Source organism: Sciurus vulgaris (assembly GCF_902686455.1).
Source record: "Sciurus vulgaris genome assembly, chromosome: 5".
Lineage (NCBI taxonomy): Eukaryota > Metazoa > Chordata > Mammalia > Rodentia > Sciuridae > Sciurus > Sciurus vulgaris.
The window spans coordinates 154186418-154210719 of record NC_136465.1 but is presented as its reverse complement, the minus strand read 5'-3'; the positions used below and the strand labels follow the sequence as shown (position 1 = coordinate 154210719).

General features: G+C 38.8%; 1 protein-coding gene across 1 annotated transcript in view; it reads right to left on the bottom strand.

Annotated features, from left to right (window-relative positions):
* CRADD (CARD and death domain containing adaptor protein) overlaps positions 1–24302 on the bottom strand; it is a 249886-nt gene that overhangs the window by 176829 nt on the left and 48755 nt on the right. Inside the window, exon 2 of the mRNA XM_079142829.1 lies at positions 19167–19265. The gene's annotated coding sequence lies outside the window, so the exon portion shown is untranslated. The remainder of the gene's footprint in view (positions 1–19166; positions 19266–24302) is intronic.

Sequence of the window (24302 nt, the reverse complement as noted above, 5' to 3'; positions counted from 1 at the left end):
TAAGCTTTAATTCATGCTTATAAACCTCTGTGAATACCTATCCTTTCTGCCTTTTCAGCCAACAGGAAGTCGCCTGGGACAAAGTAAAGGAAGAAGGATTTCTTTTTATAGGATCTTTGAACAATGAGTCCTGCAGAGTGACACATGATTTGCATGAAAGTGAGTATACTGACTTCCAAAATGCACTGAATCATATACTCTTCCAGAGTTGAATTGCTCCACATGCTCTCCAGTCCTTCTTGATTGCGTCCTTCCGTAACACCCTATGCCTGTCCTCATGAAATGTTTTCTGATTCAACCATTCCTTGAAGTTTATCTCCAGCTCTTTTTGTGAAGTGCCCCAGATTCTGCAGATAACAGTGTGTGATTTCTCACCTGCCCCACATCCCCCCACACACTCAGGAAACCACAAGAGAAGTCATCATGTTTTCTAGGAGGTTTCGAAGACTGAAGATAAGACTGATGGGGTCCCCTCACTGCCAGACTCGGGCTGGGGAGTGTTCTGTGTTCTTTCATGAGATAGTCAGTCAGGGGCAGCCACAAAAGGAGGCACAGAAGAGGCACAGGAAAGCAAAACGTATTCTACTTAACAGGTCCTGGGGACAAGAGGCACAGCACACCATGCCCAGAGTGTTCAGAGTGTTGGGAGACCATGCTTATAGCAGCACAATTCACAAGAGTCAAACGATGCAACCAGCCTACATGTCTGACGTAGAAAACGTGGTATATATACACAATGGAGTTTTATGCAGCCATAAAGAAAAATGAATTTCTGTCATTTATAGGAAAATGGATGGAATTTGAGATCATGATGTTAAATTAAACAAGACAAGTTAAACTCAGAAGGTCAAGGGTTGTATGTTTTCTCTTATATGAGGAGCTAGAGAGGAAAAAAGAAAAGAAAAGTGAAAGAGACTTCATAAAAATCAAAGGCAGATCAGTAGAAGACAGGAAACAGACCAGCAGGTGGGAGAAGGAGAGGCGGGGATGTCCTGAGGAATAAAATTGGTCAAATTATTATTAAATTGTGTGCATGCACTAATAAGTAGCAACAAATCCCACCATTAGGTACAACTATAATACATCAGTTTAAAAGTGGGGGGGGGACACTGTAAGAGAATAAATTTGTACTGTTATGAGATGGAGAGAGAGTATATAAGGTGGGCATATGAAGAAGTGAAATAAAAATAGTTGAGTGAGTTGAGTTTTGTGCAGCATTTCCATTACTACAATAAGAACAAGACACATACATAAACCAAGTCCGAAAGATGAGTTGTGTAATCTCTGTGATTCCACATATGAGTTAAATGCTTTTAAATTTACATTTTTAAAAAAATATCATTGCAGAATATAAAGAATAGCAAGATGTATGCTAATAATTATTTTCAGTGCTGAGTACTGAATACAGAGCTTAACCATGCTTAACCCTGAGCTATACCCCTAGCCCAATGCTACTAAAGAAAGAAAGGAAGTGGCTGTATATTGTAACATTTTTAATGGCATCCTTTTCTTGCTTTTTGAACAAGAGGACCTCCATTTTATTTTGCATTTGGCCCCACAAATAATACAGGCTCAAACTTCTGGTTTTTACATCTAGCGTGCAAATGACAAAATGTCATCAAGCAACTGGCACTCACTGTTGTGAGGATTAATTTGATGTGTAAACTTTACTGGGCTAAGAGCTGCCCAGATAGCTGGTAAACCATTATTTTCAGATGTCTCTGGAAGAGATTAACATTTGAATCAGTAGACTGGGTAAAGAAGATGACTCTCACCAATGAGGTGAGCATCATGCAATTCATGGAGGACATCAATGGAACAAAAAGATGGAGGAAGCGAGGATTTATTCTCTCTTCCTAAGCTGGGACATCCATATGCTCCTGCTATTGGAGCTCCTGGTCCCCAGGCCTTTTGGACTAGGAGTTGCATCAGCAGTTTTTTTTGTTTCTCCACCACCTATAAACCATGTGACTTTGGGCAAGGAAATTAACTCCTTGAAGCCTCAGTTTTTTCATCTATAAAATGGGCTAATAGTGAAATGTACCTCATAAGGTTGTGAAGATTTAGTGTTATGCCTGGTATGTAAAAAGCCTTCAGTATATGTCAATAATGAAAGCATCCTAAGGGCTCTCTTCTCACTGAAGTCCTCAGAAGGGAGTGTGTGTGAATGAGTGAAATGAACAGCAGCTACGTAGTTAGGATAGGTTCAAGTCCAGCTCTAAAGGTGGCTAACAATGGTCTCAGCTGGTTTCTTAACGTGTTTGAAAATGGAGATGATGCCCATCTTACCTGATCATCGCGAGGCTTTCTGGGTGACCTATGGGAATATACCCGGGAATTCCCTCTGCAGTCTTTACCTAAAGAGCCACCCACACCCCCAGGGGCCTATCTCTAGTTGTCCTAAAGAGCAGATGCGGAGGGCAGGACATTTAACCTTCTAAGTGTTCCTCAGCAACGTCAGAAGAGCTGGCTGCTTATTAAGGTCTAGAAGCGGAAAGGAGAGCGACACGACCTAAAAGTGGGTGCACACCAAAGGGCGAACGACCCGCCACCCCCGAAGATATCCGCTCTCGGGTGCTCTCCGCCGCACTGTGCGCCAGAGCCCAGGGGTGCGGACAACCGGAGAGCGCGCCGACGGACTGGCCGACAAGGAGGACTGGTATGTACACAGGAAGGAACATTATACAGCCTTAAAAAGAAGGAAGTGCTGCCCTTTCCTAGGACATGGATGAAACCAGAGGAACATTAGGTTAAAGGAAGGAAAAAAAGTAATAATCAGAAGCAGAAAGAAAAATATTTCATGATCTCATTTATAGGTGGAATAAAGAGGGAAGGGGAGAGGAAACTCACATACACCCATATAGAGAATGAAACACTGGTTACCATGGTCGGGGGTGGGCAGGAGGAAAAGGGCAGACGTAGGACAAAGGATACGTGAAGGCAGGTATGTGGGACCAGCGGGTCTAGGGATCTAATGTACAACCTGAGTTCTAAAGTCAATAAAATTGTAGTGTTAGGGATCTTTTTGCTAAGTAAACTTTAGCTTTGTTTATCACAAAAAGCAACTATTGAGATGACGGATATGTCAACCTGCTTCACCATATAGCCACCACTTAACTCTCTAGATGTATCCCGTAGCATCATATAGTAAACCTCAAAACTGCACAATGACATTTATTTATTTTTATTTATCTATGTATTTATCCCTTCATTTTGTGGTGCTGGGAATGGACCCCAGGCCTTGTGCATGCGAAGCACACACTTTACCCCTGAGCTCCTCCCACAGCCCTCCAATGAGACCTATTTTTTAAAGGGACCATCCAGAAGCTGTCAATGGTGGGCAAGGAAGAAAAGCACAAAGCCCTGGGATGAGAAGGAAAAGTGAAGCCACAGAAAAGGGCCTCCAGGTAGGACAAAATCAAACCCGCAGGGCTTAAACTGCAGGAAGAAACCCTTGATCTCAGGTCAGTCCTTAAGCCAAGAACGTCACTGTAAACAACTGGGAGTGAGGCCTGAAGGTGGAGGTGAAGGCAGGTGGAGATCCGGGTAAGGAAAGACCTGGAGCACAGAACCCACTTCCTCAACACTGGTTCGCAAAGGTGACTTCTCTGCGCGGCTTGACCCATCTCTGGTCACTGCATTATCACCATCTTTTTTTTTTTTTTTTTTTTTTTTTCAGTAGGGTGGGTGTGGGGGACAGAGTACCAGGGTTTGAACTCAGGGGCACTCAACCACCAAGCCACACCCCCAGCCCTATTTTGTATTTTATTTAGAGTTAGGGTCTCACTGAGTTGCTTAGCACCTCAGGGTTGCTGAGGCTGGCTTTGAGCTCGGGATCCTCCTGCCTCAGCCTCCTGAGCCGCTAGGATTACAGGCATGGGCCACCGAATCCAGCTCGTTATCATCATTTTAAGAACTTTCTATCCCATTAGTTTCTAAAGCTCCTGGTACAGAACCAAGAACATAGTAGACACCTAATTCTATTTATGAATGAATAAGTGGAGAAATGAGTGTCTGTCTGGGCATCTATGAAATGGTACCAGTCACAGCCAGAGGGTGGAAATAAAGTTCCCAGTGGTAAACCTGAGTGAGTTTGTTTGAGGTGTTGCCCAGGCCAATCCATGCAGTTGTGCAGGCTGTTTACTGAACAAAAACACCTACCTAAGGAGGTGAGTGAGCACTGAGACCCAGACTGTGCTCTCTTTGCCAAACTATGATCCCAGGTCTAGGACTTTGTCCTCTTGAAAGTTTTTTTCCAATTCGTGCAAAGACTGAATGAACGAGCGCTCACCTGCCTGAGCCTTATTGGATACAATCTGTGTATCAGTCATTTTTCCTTAGAAACACAAAAGTAAAACACTGGTTGTCCCCTCTGGAGGTCTGATGGAAGAGTAAGAAAGTGTGAAAACGCATGTCAAGGGCCTGAGAGACCAACCTCAGCTGAATCGCTTTTGTTTGTTTTCTCTGCTTGAGTAAAAGCAAACCCCATTTTGTTTGACAAAAGCTCATGAAGGTTGGCTGGGATTATAGCTCATTGGTCCAACACCAGTTTAGGATGCAGGAGGCCTGGGTTCTATCCCCTGGCAACACACACAAAAAGCTCACGAGGGCAGAGGCTCCCACCTAACCAAGCACCAGTTTTGGGAGTAGATAATTAAAAGCACATTCTAATCTCTAGCCAGTGTTTCCTATTCCTAGAAAAATATAGTTTTCAGACTTCCAGTTCTAAACTTAGAAGATTAACAGAGGAGATCATCAAAGGGTAGGGTTGGAGCTTCGAACCCACAGACAATGTCTCACACATGTGGAGACTACTTATGGGCCTATGGCAATAATCCTTCTCTGAATTCCCTACACTTTCCCAGGGGATATTTTCCACTTTCTCCAGTACATTCTTTGTATACTACTTTCACCTCCTCTCCACATCATGAGCTCCTGAGTGGAACTGCTTTCTGATTTCAACCCGTGTCAAATGAAATAATCATGTGAAAAAAATTTTAAACTGTAAAACATCACTCACAGAAATTGAAACCCATTGCCATACTTGCTTGTACCTAAAAAATGTTGAATATACCAATGAACGACTATATGTGAACATCACACAATCGTAGCTCAATAATTTTTAGTTTTATGTATCACCACCTTGGGTTTTTTTTTTTTTTTTTTCTGTTTCACCTTTTATTTTTCTTTTTGGTAGCTTGAGAAGATTATCATTAAAATTCAACACTCCTTTTTAAAGTTTTGAGAAATCCATATCCTCACCAAATCGTCCAAACTTTTGTGTTGAAACTTTGGTTGGTAAATGTCTCAAATGTATTTTTTGAAGTATTGTTGGGCTTGGTTCGGTTGGTAGTACAATTTCAGATTATACATTACTAATTCAATCTATTTTATACCAAATGGAGCTCACAATTTTTCATTTTCCTTATTTGTCATCATTTCCTTTTGTCCTCAAACTTCTTGTGCATAACTTTTTTTTTTTTTTTTTTTTAAATCTGGGCCAACTGTGGTTCTCATTGGCCTCAAAAGGAAAACATACCTTGAAGGAGAGTGATCTTTGTTTGATCTTGTTGCATATTTTGTGCCTCCCTTTCCTCCACACGTAGAGTACACACACACACACACACACACACACACACAATCACAGTGCTCTGCAAACACTGATGTCCAAAAAGCATGATTCCAGTAATGATCACACATCCTCAGATATTGACAAGGAAGCATTATTTGGAATGGATTCAAAACAGGTCAGTAGAACCAGTCTTTCTTGGTCCCACATCACTGGATGAATCCCATCTGCCAGAGGTTAAGAACTTTTAGGAGATCCTTAAGGAGTCAAGTGAGAACTTAGGATCTGGTCTAAAAGCAGACATTGACCTCTGAGTATTTTATGTCTTATATTGTTGATTAAAAAAAAAAATAGAGTGGTTTGAAACTGCACTAAATAGAACCTCAACTTGTTCCCAGAAATATTTTCTTAACAATGAAGATTATAAGAAAATGCATAGAAAACCAACATCACATTTTCCTTAATGGATTATTTAAAATAGACTAGCTTTGAACCTGGAGAGTTTAATAGATGAGAAAGACTGTTGGACTTGTCAACACCAAAAACAAACAAAAAACACAGAGCTTAAATACCGTGTCCACTAGTTATCAATTAAGTGCTTATAGACAAATCACTTACATTCTCTGTTCTTCAGTTTTCTACATCTTTAAAAATGGGAACTACCAAGTTTTGTCTGAGCACATACTCACCCAGCTAAAGATATGCTTCCAAGCCTCCTTTGCAGCTATGTGTGGTCATGTGACAGAGCTCTGGCCAATGGGATGTGAGAAAAAGTCATGTCTGAGGTCTCCTCTCATCCAATGCAATGAAATTAGAGGATTGGTGATATTATACACCTGATCATGTATTAAAATGTATGATTTGCAAATGTTAAATTATTTATTCAGGTAAATCACTTATAACAGTACCAGGCACATAGGAAGCCCCTCATAAACAATGACTGTGGTTGTTTTATTATTGTGACCAACAAGGTTCACACTGCAGTTTGTGTTCAAGGGTGAAGCACCTTCCTAGTAGGAGCAATACCTGCTTGAAATGATTAAAACACAATCAAAGAATTTCTTTAAAATGGTGTTTAGAACTCCAGTGTCTACCTCTAACTAGAGAATATACCTTCAAGTGGCCCAGAAATATATATAAAAACGTTTATTATATTACTGATTCATGACCTCTACCAAAAAAAATGCAGCAATAACTTACTAACATCAGAATAAGTCTCAAAAACACGGGTACACAAAAACAGCAAGTTTTAGAAGAATGCTATGGTGTGCATTAAAAAATACAACAAAACTATAAGTACATATTTAGCCATGAGTAAGCATTCTAAAACATGTATAGTGATGTGCATCAATTGCAGAATAGATGTTACTTCTGCATAAGAAAAAAATAAAGGGATAAAGGATAAGACCAAAACTGTAATGATTGCATTTTATTTCTAAAATTTAAAATAAAAAGTAAGGGGGGATATCTTTAAAACAAAAAAGTTACTTGTATTATTTTGTGGACACACAGGAATCTATTATAGCACTTTCTATATGTTTAATATTTGTCATAATTTATGACCTATGACATTAGGGTAATATTCATTTTCAAACACATTTATATTACTTAGTGAAACTCAAATGTCTCACATCTTGGAAAATCCTCTGGAAATCTTATTCCCTGGGTTCCCATAGCACCTGGTTTACTTCAGTCCCCTTTGTAATGGTTATCATTTATTTATTTATTTATAATTCAGGTATAAATTTTAGAGTTCCATTTACAGTGACTGGTGCTCATTCCTCTTTGTACCCTAGTCAGAGCTTAAGACCAAAACAGCTACATTATTAGTACCTGCTTAATAAATACTTAATGAAGTAATGAATTTGTATATCCCATGATTGTTGATGAGGTGTGATAATGATTATTGACAAAAATGAAGAAAGGATGAATATGAAGAAAGGTTGGGTCATCAAACAGTATCTCTGAAAAATCCAATTCATTGATCGAATCCTCTGAAATCTAAACCTCAAGTCTCATAGTCTGCTTGGGCTGCCTTAACAAAATTGTACTGAAGACTGTATGGCCTGAGTCACAGAAATTTCTCACGGTTCTGGAGGCCTCATGGTCCAAGATTTAGTTCCTGGCAAAGGCTCTTCCTGGCACAGAGGAAGCTGTGGTGTCTCCTACTCTTTTCATAGGGACACTGATCCCATTGTAAAGGTCCCACCCTGATGACCTAACTTAGCCCTAATTATTTCCCAAAGGTACCACCTTCAAAGTGGTATTTAGGGCTTCAACACATGGAGTTGGGGGTAAGCAAACATTCAGTCTATAATATCATTTCAAACTTGATCCCATGAATATTATAAAATGAGCAAGCAGGTTTGGGCTCCAGGGAATTCTGACCCATGGTCAGAAACAAATGTGTGGGCGGGAGAGGACAGTGTTTGCAGAATCACAGGACCTGGCTCATCACTACATCTCCATAGTCTCTTCACATACCTGAGTGCCAGGGAAGGGAAATGAATTTCAGCACGTACCTGCCTCCTGGTTCCCATCAGCTCCTCATTGCCATTGATTGCTCTCTTGTCAAGATGGAGGAGGGTTATAGTCTTTTGCAACCAATTATATAATTTAGTAATCAATTACACAGCCTTTGAATGGTCCACAGAGCCTTCCTGCAAAAGTCATTTTAATTTTTAATCATTGAAAAAAAAAAAGCAGGAGTGATTTGATGCATTCATTCCCTAAGTTTAAAAAAAAAAAAAAAAAGCCAACCATAAGCATATACTGTTAGAATTAGATTCAAATAAATGATTGTAAAAGTCAGTTTAGCAGCATTGTATCAACTATTACAATGCTAAATAACTATTTCTACATGAAGGTTGTCATGTTAACATAATCCGGTAATTGGTTATTGATGAACCAAAGGCTGCATAATTATTCATTACCTGAATGCAGTGCTGATTCACCAATATGCGGATGGAGATCATTAGTCACATAAAAAAGGAGACCCAATTCATTTATTTAAGGCTTCATAGAAGATGATTCTTTGTTTTCTTTCACCCCTAAACAAAAAGGACTCCCTTTTTTATTTTTCATTGTGAGATTAAAATCTATTCACTTTCCTCATTCAGAACTTCAGACTCCTGGGTGTGTGAGACAGATGATGCTCCAAAAGAAGTTTCCAGGAGTTTCTCTTGCTTACTGAGTCCCCGTAAACCTCAGGATTCAAACCAATGACTCACCATATTAGTTCTCTGGCAATAGATTGATATTTCTTGCCTTTGCTCTCTAGAGTTTTATAATTTTAGCTGTAAGAAACCATAACCAATTTTTTCTAACTGCAAATTCACACTCATAAAATTGGGTGATAATTACACAGGACTCATTAACAAAAGGATCACAGTTAGGGTGAACAATTCTGTAATTAATGTTTGGGTTTTGGTTTTCTCCAGTGATAGATTTTTTTCCTCCCTCTATAGCCCATCAGCACTCATTCTGCTTAAATCAGGATGACATTGTAATGGTCATTGTAAAAACCAATTTAAATGCTGCCCAATGAGAAACACATTGAACAAATGGAAGCTGAGTTCGGACATGACTGCCTGACTCGTCCTCGGAAAATCTGCTATTCTGTTTCCAGGCTTCTTTGTTTGTTTTCCACAACTTTTTCGTCTCTGCACTGTGAACCACTCTCCCACCTACCTACCCTTGTTTATTACTGAACTGTGTGCAGACATATGTATATGGAGACATTCGTTATCTGACAAGTCCTCGCTTCATGCCAACTGCCAGGCGTAGTTTGGGGCTCTGTAGGATTCAAACAATAGAACACAGTCACTTTTGAAAGGATGTGCTTTTGTGCATGATACATGAAACAATGTGATTCAGCAAATCACAGAAGAAATACAGTGACTAACAGATACTTGAACAAAATGTTTACACCCACCAGTACTCAAAGAAATAAATGTAAACAAAGATGACAGTGAGGAAGGATTTGCCAGCTATCAAATTAGAAAGTGTTTTTAAACATTTTAATAACCTGCAGTAAGTATGGAAGTTACTTTGTTCCTGGACTACAGCTATTCCTAAATCTTCCTTAGTAACAAAAAAAAAAAATTTTTTTTGTTTTGAAATATTGAAACCCATAGGATACATCTGGTGATCTAAGTCAATCATGTAGTCTCACTTTTATTGTCAATTCCTGGTCTCTGCGTACGTATGTGATGCAGTTCTGTCCACGAGACATAAGAGGAGATCTGCTAGGAAGGAGAAATCCTGGGACGGTTTTCCTCTCTCTTTCTGAAGTCTTTCTTCTTTCTTTCTTTTTATTTTTTCTTACTTTTTAAAATTTTCAAAAAATTTTTAAATTTAGGCAAGCAGTCTACCAATGAGCAAACTCCCAAGCCCAGTTTTAGTCTTTCTTAGAAAGAGGCCCAATCCAGTAACTCTCATTGCTTTTTCAGTTTATCCCACCTTGTTTTAATCTTGTTTGCATACCCTAGATCCAGCAATTATTTTTCTGAAATTTTTATCTTAAATAATCAGGGAAGTTGGCAAAGATTTACATACAGGTCTGTTCATCTCAGAGTTATTACTACAATAAAAATTTAGAAACAATCATAATTTTCCAGTAATAAGAATTTGGATAAGCAAATTATGGGACATCCATAAACTACTACTGCATACTTTTTTTTTTTTTTTTTTTTTTGGGTGCTGGGGATGGAACCCAGGGCCTTGTGCTTACAAGGCAAGCATTCTACTAACTGAGCTATCTCCCCAGCCCCCCTGCATACTTTTTAAAAACTGTACTGTAGCTGAATGGAAACTCCTTCATGACATATAGTTAAAAGAAAAAAGTTAGTACAGAACCATAATTTTTTAAAATAAATTATGTGTACATGTATGTACATATATCTCCCCTGAAACAGTGAAATAATGGGAGATTTTTATTTTCTTTTTTGTGCTTATTTGGACTTCCAAAGTTTGTAGCATAGTATTAGTCAGTTTTACACTAGTATAACAAAATACCTGAGGCCAGGTAACATTAAAAAAGAAGTTTACTGAGCTCATAGTTATGGAGGTTTAAGGGTGTGATATCAGTATACACTCAGATCTTGTGAAGACCACATGGAAGATGTAATCATAATGGTGGGAGAAAATGTAAGAAGGAAAGGAATCACATAGCAAGACAGGAAGCCAGAGCAAAGGACAGCATTTCAGTCTCCCACTAGGACCTGCCTGTTAAAGAACCTACTACCTCTCAATATGGCTACACTGGGGACCAAGCTCCCAACACATGATCCCTTGGGCCCTCAAACATATCCAAACCATAGCCAGAGTTAACACTTTTTGATTTTTCAACTGAAGGGGAAAATATATTACTAAAAAAATTAACTTATATTTCAGGGTCATAATGGAACACAAAGGACAAATGACCTAATCGCAAGTGTGGGTGGGCCATTCCTAGAAGTTGTGCCCAAGCTGAGTCCTGAAGTGAGCCAGGATCATGGACTGAAGAGGGAAAAGCACTGTTTCAGGCAGAAGGGAAAGCACATGCCAAGCACTACGCCTCAGGGAGAATTGGACTCCTGTCTTTTTCTAGCACATGTGCAGCAGCATCCCAGGACTGCAGTGTAGACTTCTTTACATCACACTGCAAGCTCCAGCGGATGAGACCACCATTCCTACCCCTAACCTACTGCCGAAATGCATGTGGTGGTCCACATTCTGGTGTGGCCCACAGGCCAGAATAGGAGGTACCCAACTCTGTGGCTCATGACACTAAAGGGTAATAACGCTGCATTAAAACCACATAAGGGCAGTTGGAAAAAACCTTCCCAGCCCCTAAAAGTAAATCATTACCTGATGAGAGAAAAGTCACCCTTAGAGAGTCATTCTTTTGGGGTACATAAGAAGAAAAGTATGTCCCCTCTCTCTCCATCAAGATGGTTTCTGATTTATGATGGTCCAACTCTGCAATGCAAGAATGATACATAGTCAGCAGAAACCATACTTTCAATTTTGAATTTATATCTTTTCCATGGCTAGTGATGAAAAGCACCACTTTTCTGGGGAACTGCCCCCTCCTTTTCATCCTCATGGACAACCCCATGTTGACTGGTTCAGGGATTGACATCCAATGCCATCTGGTCTTAGCTCAGCCTTCTCAAAGGGATTTGAAATTAAGTATTTGTAGTGTAATCAGGCTGAGCTCTTGAATGGAGGAGAGGTCAGCTTGGTTGCTGGTGGCCTTTTTCCACTGTGATGAAGAAAAGCCAGAGAAAGTAATGTGCAACAGGAGAGATAAATGATGCAGGGGCCAGGTAGCAGCAGACTTGAGATATGGTCTATGAAGGTAGACTACCCACTCTAAGAAACAACCCCAGAATGCAGTGGCTTGATCCAACACGAGTTTATTTCTTGCTCACTCAAAGATTCAAAGTAATGTGCTTGATTGGACAGCTCTCCATTGAGCTCTCTCCAAGTGGTGACTCAGGGATCCAGGCTCCTTCCATCTGTCTCCACCATCCTGTGGTTTCAAGATGTCCCTGGCATCATCCCAGCCAGGAGAGGGTGGGGGGAAGAGGAGACATGAAAGGTCACTTGGGACATTTTGTAACCAGACCTGTAAAAGACATGTATCACTATCTTCTACTGTCCATTTGCCAGACCTAAGTCACACAGTGCAAGGAATGCTGGTAAATCTTAACTTCATTTTGTGCCTACAAGTGGGTAAAAGAAGAACCAGAGATGGTGAACTCAAGAAAGATCTGCTCCATGTGGGGAAAGAGAACTTGAATTTCTACAGCCCCTTGATTTCCTGAGGCTTGATTAGTCAAATCCAATTTTTTAAGCTAGCTCAAGTAGGTTTCTAGTAATTACAACCTCTGAAAAGGATGAACAGATAATCAAAACACTTTCTGATTATAAAGCACTTTGACAATCTCATCCAATTTTTAAATCAAGCCTGTGAGGTCAATCTTATTATTTTCATTCTCATTTTGCTGATGAAGAAACAGAGTCTCAGAGAAAGGATATGAATTACCTAAGCCCCTAGCAGCCAGCAGAGCCATGACTGGAATTAAATCCTCTGGACTCCAAAGCTAGGCTCTCTTTCACTTCATTGTGTGCAAGAACCTCTGGGAAGGAGAAAATTAAACCCCTAGCCCCTAGTGTGAGTGGTTTTATTAGATCGCTGGCAATCCGGGGAAAGAGAGAGTGACAGTATAAAGCCACCAGCTCTCCAGAAGAGTATGTGGGAATAGAATCAAATGTGTAGACAAGACAGTTCAAGCACACCAGGCACCTCATCTTCTTTACAATTTTACAGAAGTTCTGATTGGAATTCAGGAAAAAAATATTATCAAAGCCAAAAGGATAGGAATCCCGGCTCTGCAGAGGACTGCATTTTGTTTGACATTGGACTCACTCCAGAGTCCGACGCAGACTTTGCAGAAAGCCCTGAGAGAAGCAAGACAAATGGCCAAGACTTTGAGTAATGGCACCAACATTAAAGCCACTGGGTCCTCACAGCCGGGGTGAGGAGAAGGACAAGGATGAAGGAGAACACTGAAGCCACCTTTGTGCACAGTAAAGGATGAGGTAACCTGGAGCAGCGGAGAACAGCTGCTATGTGTTCTCAGAGCTAACAGCTGCTACCTCTGGGGGGCTTTTCTATCAACAGCTCCTCTGACATTCAGGCTAAGGATTGATGGTCAAAGGCTCTCCCAGGTGGCAGTGAAGCCTTTGCCTAGAGAAAGGTCTCTAAATGTTGCTGGAGCGAGATGGGAAGGTGCCAGGTAGGAGCAACCTTGGCAGAATAGAGAGAACAGAAAGGGTTCAAAGCAAACTGTTAAAAGAGTGTGAACGGACCCTTAAGGTGGCCTTTCCCAAATGTCTGTTTTTTTGTTTTGTTTTGTTTTGTTTTTTCAGTGCTGGGGATAGAACCCTGGACCTTGCGCATGCTAGGCAAGTGCATTACCACTGGGCCACATCCTGCCCACCCCCCCCCCAAAAAAAATGTTTTGAAAGTTTTCACTAATCCCCAGCAAAAAGAGAAATAGGACCACATAGCCAGTTTCTCTTACATGCTGCCTACTTAAGGGACTTTCCTTTAATCCAAGTTTTGATGTTAAAATATCCTTTAATGAAATGATTATGACAGAAGATGGCATTTGTCCTCCTCTTATACATATGGCAAAATACAATGATCCCCCTGCCACGACTCCCTTTTATTCCCCCCTTTTTTATTAGTCCATGATACTTAAAAGTCTAGTGCCCAGTCAAAAGTCTGGAACTCCTTAAAAATTGTTTGCAAAAAAATAAAAATAGAAGACAACTTAGAGAACACTCTCCCATATCAGAACGATAAATCACACAGATTTCAAGGACAAATCAGTGCTCATGCTTGAAGTAAACTAGAGGACAATCATAACACCAAACAGAAAAGGACTAACTGGTCAGATTCTATCAACCTTCGGAATCTGAATTCTCTGTGCCTTTCAAAGACACGATGTAAAAGGGAGTGCTGGGCCTGGCCAAGCCTTGACCATCACTCACAATTATCTGTAACACGCAAAACAGCTGACTTGAGAAACGAGGGGCTATTAAACTTTTCAGAATAGATTACAAAATACTAGCCAGCAGCCAGCTGCAAAGACTTTGACAACAGAATGGTTCCCAATGTTCACAAGAGTAGTACTGAGAAAAACCAACAATAGCAGCTGTTTTGCAAAAAGTGTAAAAGAGGAGTGGAAGAATGAGAGAGAGAGAAAAAAAAAAAAAAAGAGTGAAAAGTCGCCTTGTGACTCCTAGAATAGAAGCTGCAAATGTTTCCATGCAATGCTCAATATATTTACCCTCTTCCTATCTGCCTTCTAGGACCAGGGCACTGATAAAACAAGACCATTCAAGAAAGAAGGCTTGGACTTGAGTATTCACAAAGAGTGGTAAAAGATTCCTTGAATTTCAGATTCCCATGTACCAAAGTAATTGCAGATTGTGTGTTTCTAACTTGCAATAACTGAAACACAGCTGGAATATAAATAGAAAAAATAGTGAATGAAAGGTAAAGACATTCGCACTCACTGGAACTTGCTAGCACTCGTTTTCTTGCCCCATGCTTATCACTTTCCAATGAAAAAGAAAATGATTGAGAATATTTGGGAGAAGGAATTGCAATTTATTAATAAACATCAATTAAGGACTAGGCATGGTGCTGGAAACTCTCCTTATGTGTTATCTCATAGGTTTCTAACAATTATATTCTGAGGTCAGTATTAGGGTCCCCTTTGCCAGATGAAAACACTGAGGCTGATTAACAATAGGATATGCCGAAGCTTGGATCTTGAATATCCCCCAAATGTCCGTGTGCTGAAAGTTTGGTTCCTGTGATTGTGCTGTTGAGAGGTGGTAGAATTTTTAAGAGGTGGGGCCTAATGGGAATAGGGTAAGTCATCTGAGGGGTTATGCCCTTGAAGGGGACTACAGGACCCAGTCCCTTCCTCCACTTTCTTTCTTTTTCTTCCTGGCCACGAGGCAAACAGTTTTGCCCCTGCCGGGGACCAGCCCAAGCAGCAGAGTCCAGGGGTCCTTGATGGCCTGAAATGTAAAAGCCCCGAGTGATTAGGCGGCGCAGCGTCGGCGATGGACAGCAACCACACAGACTCAGGTCAGTGTTAGGTTGCTGACAAGTTTATTGAATTCACAAGCAATTTTTATACCCTTTACAAACTTACTAAGAATAAAGCAGGGAGTTTCAAGGACAGAAGAAGAATTTGGGCATTTAGCTTGGGCATTTAGCCGACAGGCGCCATCTGGTAATATCTTATCTTACTTGACACTTCCCCACAATGAAGTATCCTTGACTCGAAACTTACAAAGGCAAGTTGTTGTATACCACCTGTTTCTCCTTGAAGTTTAACTTCTATTTGATTTCTTACTGCTAAGATTAATTATAACTTCTAGTAATTTGTTATTAATTTTTCATGACTATAATTACATGTCTATGCTATGTTAAATCATATTATACTATTAAGAACCAAGTTATTGTCTTTAGAGTAAAAAATCTTTATCTAAAAGAACTAAAACTTTTCTTTTGAACTAAATATAATGTATTTCTGTGGGAGGCTCATTACTTTGCAGAAGAAACCAGATGTAATAAATATGTTGATCACTGAAGCTAAGAGAATCACTTATATGCAACTAGATGTCTGGGAGTCTTGTAAAAGTTAACAAAAACATCACAAGGCATATTGCTTCAGAATGTCCACCATTCCCTATAGGAATATTAGTGCTTTGTGTAAACAAATGAACTTTATTTTACTGGAATTGAGTTAACTCATATGAACTGTTTGTGTTCCCATCATCCTTCAACCGAAGAACTTTATTAAACATGATTAATCCGCGTAATATTGTGAGTTCTGGTGAAAAACAAGAAAGGAAGAGAGATTAACACTCTGAGGAAGGGGCTCCAGCTTTACTCAACTTACGACGAGTCCTTGCCAGCGTCTTCCAGGGAAAGCCTTAGCAGAGCCCAACTTACGACGAGTCCTTGCCAACATCTTCCAGAGGAAGTTTCCAACCTCTGGCATGGACTGTTATCCGCTAGGCACATTCCCCTGGCATGAGTTCTATACGCCAGGCGCCCCCGCATGCCCCACCATGTACTCACACCATGCTGTGCTGCCTCACTACAGGACCAAAAGCAATGAGGCCAATCAACCACAGATTAGAACCTCCAAATCTGTAAGCCAAAGTAACCTTTTTCTCTTTGTAAGTTGATTGTCTCTTGGATGTTTTGTTATAATGACAGAAAGCTGACGGATATAGGGTGCCTGCCCTGACATTGTAGCTGTTGTCAGAACCAAGCATGCACTTTGCTATGCTGAACAGCAGTTATCCTCTCCTGAGGTGAAGGAAATCGCTTTCCTAAGAATCCCTCTTCCAACTGTTGCCTGCTTTATTACCTGGTGTTTTGATTCCAAACTCCAGGACCTGCCCGCCCTTGGATGAATGCTCTTGGGAACTCACATTAAGATAAATTTACTTGTCTTTTCAAGTAAGCCCAGGAAGTCACTTCTGTGTGTCAAGCTAGAAGAGAATGTATCTGATCAAACAATACATAGTTATGTACTAATAGAAGAGGATAAAACAACAATTCCCCATCGAGTGGAGATAAAAGCCTGTCTATTAACATCCTGGGGGAGGGAGCCCTACCCACTCAAAGGATCCAATCCTACCACAACCCAAGACCTAAACACTCTCAGGTACATCATTGGTATCAATGATGGAGACTAATGTTCCCAGGGGAATAGAAACCCAAAGATAGAGGAAAGAGATACCTGTAGAGTATCACTATAAAAGAAATTCAACAAAAAGAACAGAAACAGGACTAATGGAGATAATAAATGCTAAATAAGTACAAAATCTTCAAACAAATGAGAGAGAATATTAGTAAAATTAAGGAAGAACTAACAGAGTAAGGAAGAAACAAATGGAAAACCCGGTTCCAAAAAATTATGAGAGTTGAAAAAATAACAATCCAATAATTAAGATGAACAACCCAAGAAATAAACCTGAAGAACAAATTGCTGAGCTGGGAGATTGAGTTTAACTCAGCTGTATCACACCCAGAAGCAATAAAACAATGAAAATATACAAGAAATTTAAGAGATCAGGAGGATAGACATAAAAAGGTCAACACATATGCAATAGGTGTCTCAAAAGTAGGAAAAAAAAAAACACACAGAGGGAAGAATATGTTGAAAGGGATGCCAGAGAATTGCCACCATTCAGAAAATATTTTTAGCTTGGAAGTTCTCATAGAGTGCCACACAAGATTAAGGGGGAAAAGGCACATAAATGCAGTATGTTGAAATTTATATCCAGCTAAACTATCTTTGTATGTACTTGTGAAATAAACAATAAAAAGACCCAGAAGGTTTATCATACAAAGATTATTTGAAAATACTTGAAAAAAGGAAAATATACAAGTATGCTACAAAAAAATAAGTATAAAGGAAAGAAAATGACTAAGAAATACTTATTGTCAGACAAAGCAGAATATAAGACCAAAAAAAATAAAGGATAAAGAGGGACATTATACCTCCGAAAACTTGGAATGGAACCACCATTTGACCCAGGTATCCCACTCCTCGGTTTACAACCAAGGGACTTAAAATCAGCATACTGTAGTGATGCAGCCACATCAATGTTTATAGCAGCTCAATTCACAATAGCTAAACTATGGAACCAACCTAGCTGCCCTTTAACAGATGTATGGATAAAGAAACTGTGGTACATATACACAATGGAATATTACTCAGCCTTAAAGAGGAATGGAATTATGGCATTTGCAGATAAATGGATGGAACTAGAGAATATCATGCTAAATGAAATAAGCCAATCCCAAAAAACCAAAGGTTGAATATTTTCTCTGATAAGTGGATGCTGATCCTTAGTTGGGGGTAGGTAGGGAAGAATGAAAGAACATTGGATTATGCAGAGGGGAGCAAGGGGAGGGGTGGGGTGATGGGGATGGGAAAAAGGGTAGAATGAGACCGACATTATAATCCTATATACATGTATGACAAAAAATTTTAAATAAAAATAAATAAATAAAATAAAAAGAGAGGCATTATGCATTAGAAAAAGAGACAACGGTTAATAAAACATAATCATAAACATCTCTCCACTAAATAAAGCAACAACTGACTGAGCTATGGGAAAAAACATAAAGTACATGTGTTGTTAGATATTTCACATATTCTTTTCAGAGACTGATAGACTAAAAGAAAAGAGAAAAAAACAATAAATGTATGAGTCATTTGAAAAACCAAGGAATAAAATTAAACACATATTCTTTCCAAGCAAATATAGAATACTTATTCTTTAATTCTTTTTATTTTGAGTTTATTCTGAAAATCAAAATATACTCTACTAAAGTAACCCCCAGATTGAAGCAGAAACTACAAGAAACATTAAAATCTTGCTTAGAATTGAGCAACATTGCCTGGTACAGTGGTTAAAAAAAAAAAAAAATTGAGCAATATTGAATACTCTATGTAAAAAAACTATGATACACAAATGCCAAAAAAGAGTTTATAGTTTTAAATACATTTGTTAGAAAACAAGGAATTGAAAAAGAATAAGCTAAAACCTTTTTAAAAAAATATTTTTGTACTAGGGATTGAACAACCCAGGGGTGCTCAATCACTGAGCCACATCCCCAGTTCTATCTGGTATTTTATTTAGAGACAGGGTCTCACTGAGTTGCTTAGCACCTCGTGGTTGCTGAGGCTGGCTTTGAACTCCCAGTCCTCCTGCCTCAGCCTCCTGAGACTGTGGGATTATAGGTCATGCGGTGAGAATAAGCTAAACTCTTAATTTTGTGAAGTCAGGGTGGGAGAGATGAGTCAGCCCAGTGAAAAGTATAAGGGAAAGAAATAATAAAGGTAACCACAGAAATAAAATAGTGAAGACAGTTAAACCAAAAAAGGCATTATTTGAAGATAAACAAAAAAAACACACCATAGTGTATTATGTCATCGGTGTGACAAAGTACTTGAGACAGTCAATTTTCAAAAGGGGGAAATTTATGTTGGCTCACCGTGTCAGAGATGGCAGTCCATGGCTGCTTGTCCCTGTTGCTCTGAGCCTGTGGCACTGCAGTACATCATGGTGGGAGTACATGTTCTCCTCATGGCTGCTGGGAAGCAGAGAGAGGAATGGGATAGGGTTCCAACATCCTTTTCAGCACCCCCAGCAACCTAACTTCCTTCCACCTGGCCCCACTTCTTAAAGGTTCCACCACCTCCCAGTAACTCACCATCTGGGGACCAAGCCTTCCACACTTAAGACACTTAAGGCCCAAAGTATAGCACCTAGAAAAACAGAGCAGTAAGAAAAGAATAATCTGTGGGAGTTTACCACTGACTGTACATTTTGAGCACATGCTACAAACAGTGCATTTTAAATGAATGTATATATTATTCAAGGACGATATTGAACAAACTAATGTGGGTGTCTATGGAGCACATAAAATAGGAGTGAAATCAGTAATGAAGGCAAAAACTGTAAAGAAAGAGAAATGCTTCACATGGATAAATGGAGACACAGCCCCATGGCATCAGATGCGACAGACAGAGGAATAGTTATTCTAATATTTTGAGGGAAAATAATAAAATTAAGTCATTCTTTACTCCCCACAATACATTTTTTTCACATGGATTTGCAAGTTTTATGTTGGGGTTGGGGTTGTGGCTCAGTGGTAGAGCATTTGCCTAATGTGTGAGGCACTGGGTTTGATTCTCAGCACCACATATCAATAAATAAAAATAAATAAAAGGTCTATCGACAAGTAATAAAAATGTATTTTTAAAAAAGACTGTCTCAAAAATAAATAAATACCTAGGGTACAATGAAGACCAGAGCTGTCATGTGGCAGAGCAACAAGGTACACGCAGATGTGCCCAAAATAAATATATATATAAAAATAAAAGTTTTATGTTAAAAATGAAACCAAGGGCTGGGGCTGGGGCTCAGTGGTAGAGTGCCTGCCTAGCATGTGTGAGGCACTGGGTTCGATCCTCAGCACCACATAAAAATAAATAAAATAAAGATATTGTGCCATCTACAACTAAAAAATGTCTAAAAAATAAATAATAAATAAAAATGAAACCAATAACTAGGTCAATGCATTATTATTTATCTTGATTTTGAAATGCACAAATGTACTAAAGGAAACAGCAACGGAGGGGAAAAAATGAATGCTTTGATTTCATTAAAATGAAACCTTTAAAAAAAACCCATCAAAGAGTTAGAAAAAAATTAGATGCAAAAAGCTAATCGTAAAGGGTATTTTCAAAAAAGACTACAAAAGAAAAATATGCACACCATATTGCTTGCAAATAAATAAGAAAACATAAAAATAGACCTTATTAGAAAATGGACAGAAGAAAAAGAAATTTAACACTCCATAGAGAGAATACAATTATCCAATAAACATGGAAGAACATGCAATCTCAGCAGTAATATAAAAAAATGCAAGTTAAAACTGAAATTTACCATCTACTACATTAGCAAGCAAGTCCTCTCATGCTCCTCCAGGGAGTAGGAAGTATTCCCACTTCCTGGAAAGCAATTTCATGATACATGTCAAGAGACTTCTGACTCAGTAATTCCTCTTGTAAGTCTCTGCCCTTGGGGAAAAACCTACAGATTCACCAAAATGGGAATGAAACATTGGAAACATCCATACTGTGTAGTGAAACTCCGTGAGAACACAGTCTCCGAACCCCCAGGGTCTGAAACAGAAGGGTAGCAACAAATACCTGTTAACGGGGACTTGGGACTCTGAGTGACAATTTTAAAAAAGAATGCTTTCAAACTATGACTTGGAAAGGTCCCCTAGACAAGTTATTAAGTGAAGAAACAAGGTAAGAGACAGGGCAAACCAGGTGCTGCCACAGAGGTTAGACTAAAACCAGTACCAAAACAAAGAAAAAGAAACTTCTCCCCCTCCGGCCCCTCCTGTATGAGAAGGCACAGGCAGCAAGACAAGAAACCCAGGACGCTTGGGAATGGGAGAGGGACCTCCAGGGAGCAGATCTGGAATGGGACCTTGTATTGTTTGAATGGGTTTAGATATCAATGTGTTCTCAGATTACTTGAGCACTTTTTAAAAAAATGTTTAGCTAAGGTTCAGGGTGTGTGCTCGTAGTACCAGCATTTGGAGGCTGAGGCAGGAGAATCCCTGAAGCCCTGGAGTTTGAGACCCAACTGAGCAATCTAGTGAGACTCTGTCTCAATAATAATAATAATAATAATAATAAATTAAATGTTTTCCAAATATGTATAATTGTTCATTATTACTTCGTTTGTAATAAGGAAAACTTGCAAAAAACCACTTAGGACAACAGATAGTCGTCATCCTAATATTATGGAGACATAAGCTGTGGGTTTTTTTATTCCATAGGAATTAACAGGATACATTATTAAGTAAAATAAAGACTCTATGAAATGATATAGGCTCATCTCAAGAGAAACATTACAGAGTTATTCAAGCTAAAAGTGAGTCAGTGACTGTAGAGATTATAATTTGATTATAAGTACACACATACACCCACACAATACAGAGTACCAGTAAAGGTAATTGTATGGCTAATTAAAAGAGTATAAATACATATTTCTTTACCCTTATTCTCTTCACTTATTTTAAAAACAATTACAGAAAATAATATAAAAGCATGTAATTGTACTGATGGGTCTGACATACAGAAACGTAATACATTTAATGGTAACAACATAGAGCAACTGGATGGGAGCAAAGTTGTACTGGAATAAGGAAATTACACCAGAAGTTAACTAAAATAAAATAGAATAAACAAAGAGAGCCAGAATAAATAAGGTTAGTGTAACAAACTCTGTAAATATATTCCTATATTATAATATTATATATTATTCTTTTTATTTTTAAAAAGATGTAAAATGATAGAAAGTAATAATTATAATAATACATTGCTGAATTTCTACCATAATCTATATATAATATATATGTAAAACTATAATAGTACCAAAAAGAGGAAGAGGGAATAGAATTATTAGGAATAAAATTTCTGTACTTTGCTATTATTAAATTAATATAAATCTGAAGTCAATTCTTATAAACTGAGATGGTAAGACTCAGAGAAACCACTAATTACTAAAAAATGCAGTGCAAAAAAAATCATTAAAGGAATTAAAATGTCACAGTAGAAATAGCCACTTAACAAAAAAGAAAACAGCACAGGAACATAGAAAAATCAAGAAGAAATGAGATAGTAAAAACAAAAAGAAAAATGGCAGACACAAATCCAGCATAACCAGAATAACAGTAAATATGAATTAATGTAGTAATACAACAGAAGTCAAAAATTTATCAGACAGGATAGAAAAAAATAAGATGCAACTATTTGCTGAGTATAAGAGACACATTAGCATCAAAGATGCAAATAGGTTAAAAGTAACAGGATAGAAAAAGATATACCATGCAAGCAACAACCACAGGAAAGCTAGAGTGGCTATACTAATATCAGACATAGATTTTTTAAAAAATGTTACTAGAGATAAGAGGGAGATTTTACAATGGTAACAGGATCAAGCCATCAGGAAGATATAACAATTATAAACATATCTGCACTTAACAACAGAGACCAAAACACATAAAGCAAAAACTAACAGAACTGAATGAAGAACTAGACAATTCAAAACAAGTAGTTTCAATACCTACTTCAATAGTTAATAGAACTAGGCAGAAGGCCAACAACCAAATAGAAGACTTGAACAACACCGTGAGCCAATCTGACCCACAGACACCTTTAACACGTTTCAGTCAACAACTGCAGAATACATGTTCTTCTCAAGCGCACAAGGAACCCTCTCCAGGATAGATGATACATTAGTCTCAATAAATTCGAAAAGGATTGAGACCATGCCCAGCATATTCTCTGGCCACGGTGGGATAAAATCAAACATCTATAACAGGAAAAATTCTAGAAAGTCCATAAATATGTTGGAAATCAACACATTTTTAAGTAACAAATGGGTCAAAGAAAAAAAATCATAAGGAAAATTAGAAAATACTTTGAGATGAATGAGAAGGAAAGCCCAACATATGAAAACTTATGGGATGCGACTCAAATTACGCCTGCAGGGGAACTGATAGCTGTCAATGACTACCTGTAAAAGGAAGAAAAACTTGAGAGAAGTGGCAAAAACTGCAACCCTACCTTCCTCCTTAAAACATCGGAGAAAGCAGAGCGAAATAAATCCCAAAGCAAGCAGAAGGCAATAAGAACAGAGTGGAGATCAATGAAAGAGAAGGAATAATAGAGAAAATCAATAAAACCAGAAGCCGATTCCTTGAAATGATCAACATGGACAAAACACCTAGCAAGACTGGCCCAGGGGAAAAGAGGAAATCAAATTTCTAAAATTAGGAGAGAAAAGAGGGTCCTTCTCATTAACCTCAGAAAACTAAAAAAGAAATAGTGTGAGTAAGGAAATAGTCTGAGCGACTGTTGACCAACACATCAGATAGAGATGAAATTAATAAATTCCTGCAAAGATGCACACCACTGAAACGGAGTCAGAAGAAACAGAATCAGGAAGGAATGCAAACAGACCAACAACAGAGGGAGAATTAGTGCATCAGTCATGCCTTTTTGCTTTATGTATCTCTGGTGCTTTGAAACCTGGAGACTTGGGGGTCCTGGGAAGGGAAACCTCAGGCTAGCCAACTCCTAGAAGAATCTTCTGAGTGCAGCTTTCATCAGCAAACTAAAAAAGTCCAGAGCCCACCCCTTCCCAGCCTCCTCTGTTGGATTCTTCCATTTGGGTTATTATTCTGAGGTCCTAATCACCCCAGGCCCAGGTACCAGATAATTTATAGACAACACTTATGCTCAAGTGTTGAAAATATGCCCTCAAATCATTCAAACTAGCCAGTCCTAATCCTGCTTATCCTGCCCAGCCATTCTCTCCCTCAAAAACCACAAGAAAGCTTCCATTTCCCCTGGGTCCTTTTGCCTCCTGATTGACCCTGTTATTTCTCCATGTAGCTTTTGGGAGGCACTTTCTGATCCTCTGTGAGCAATGAACTGTTCATGGTGATCATCTCCTGATCTATTGACCTCACATACCTGAATAACAATAAAACCTTCATTTTAAAACAACCAGAAATTTCGAAACACACACACACACACCC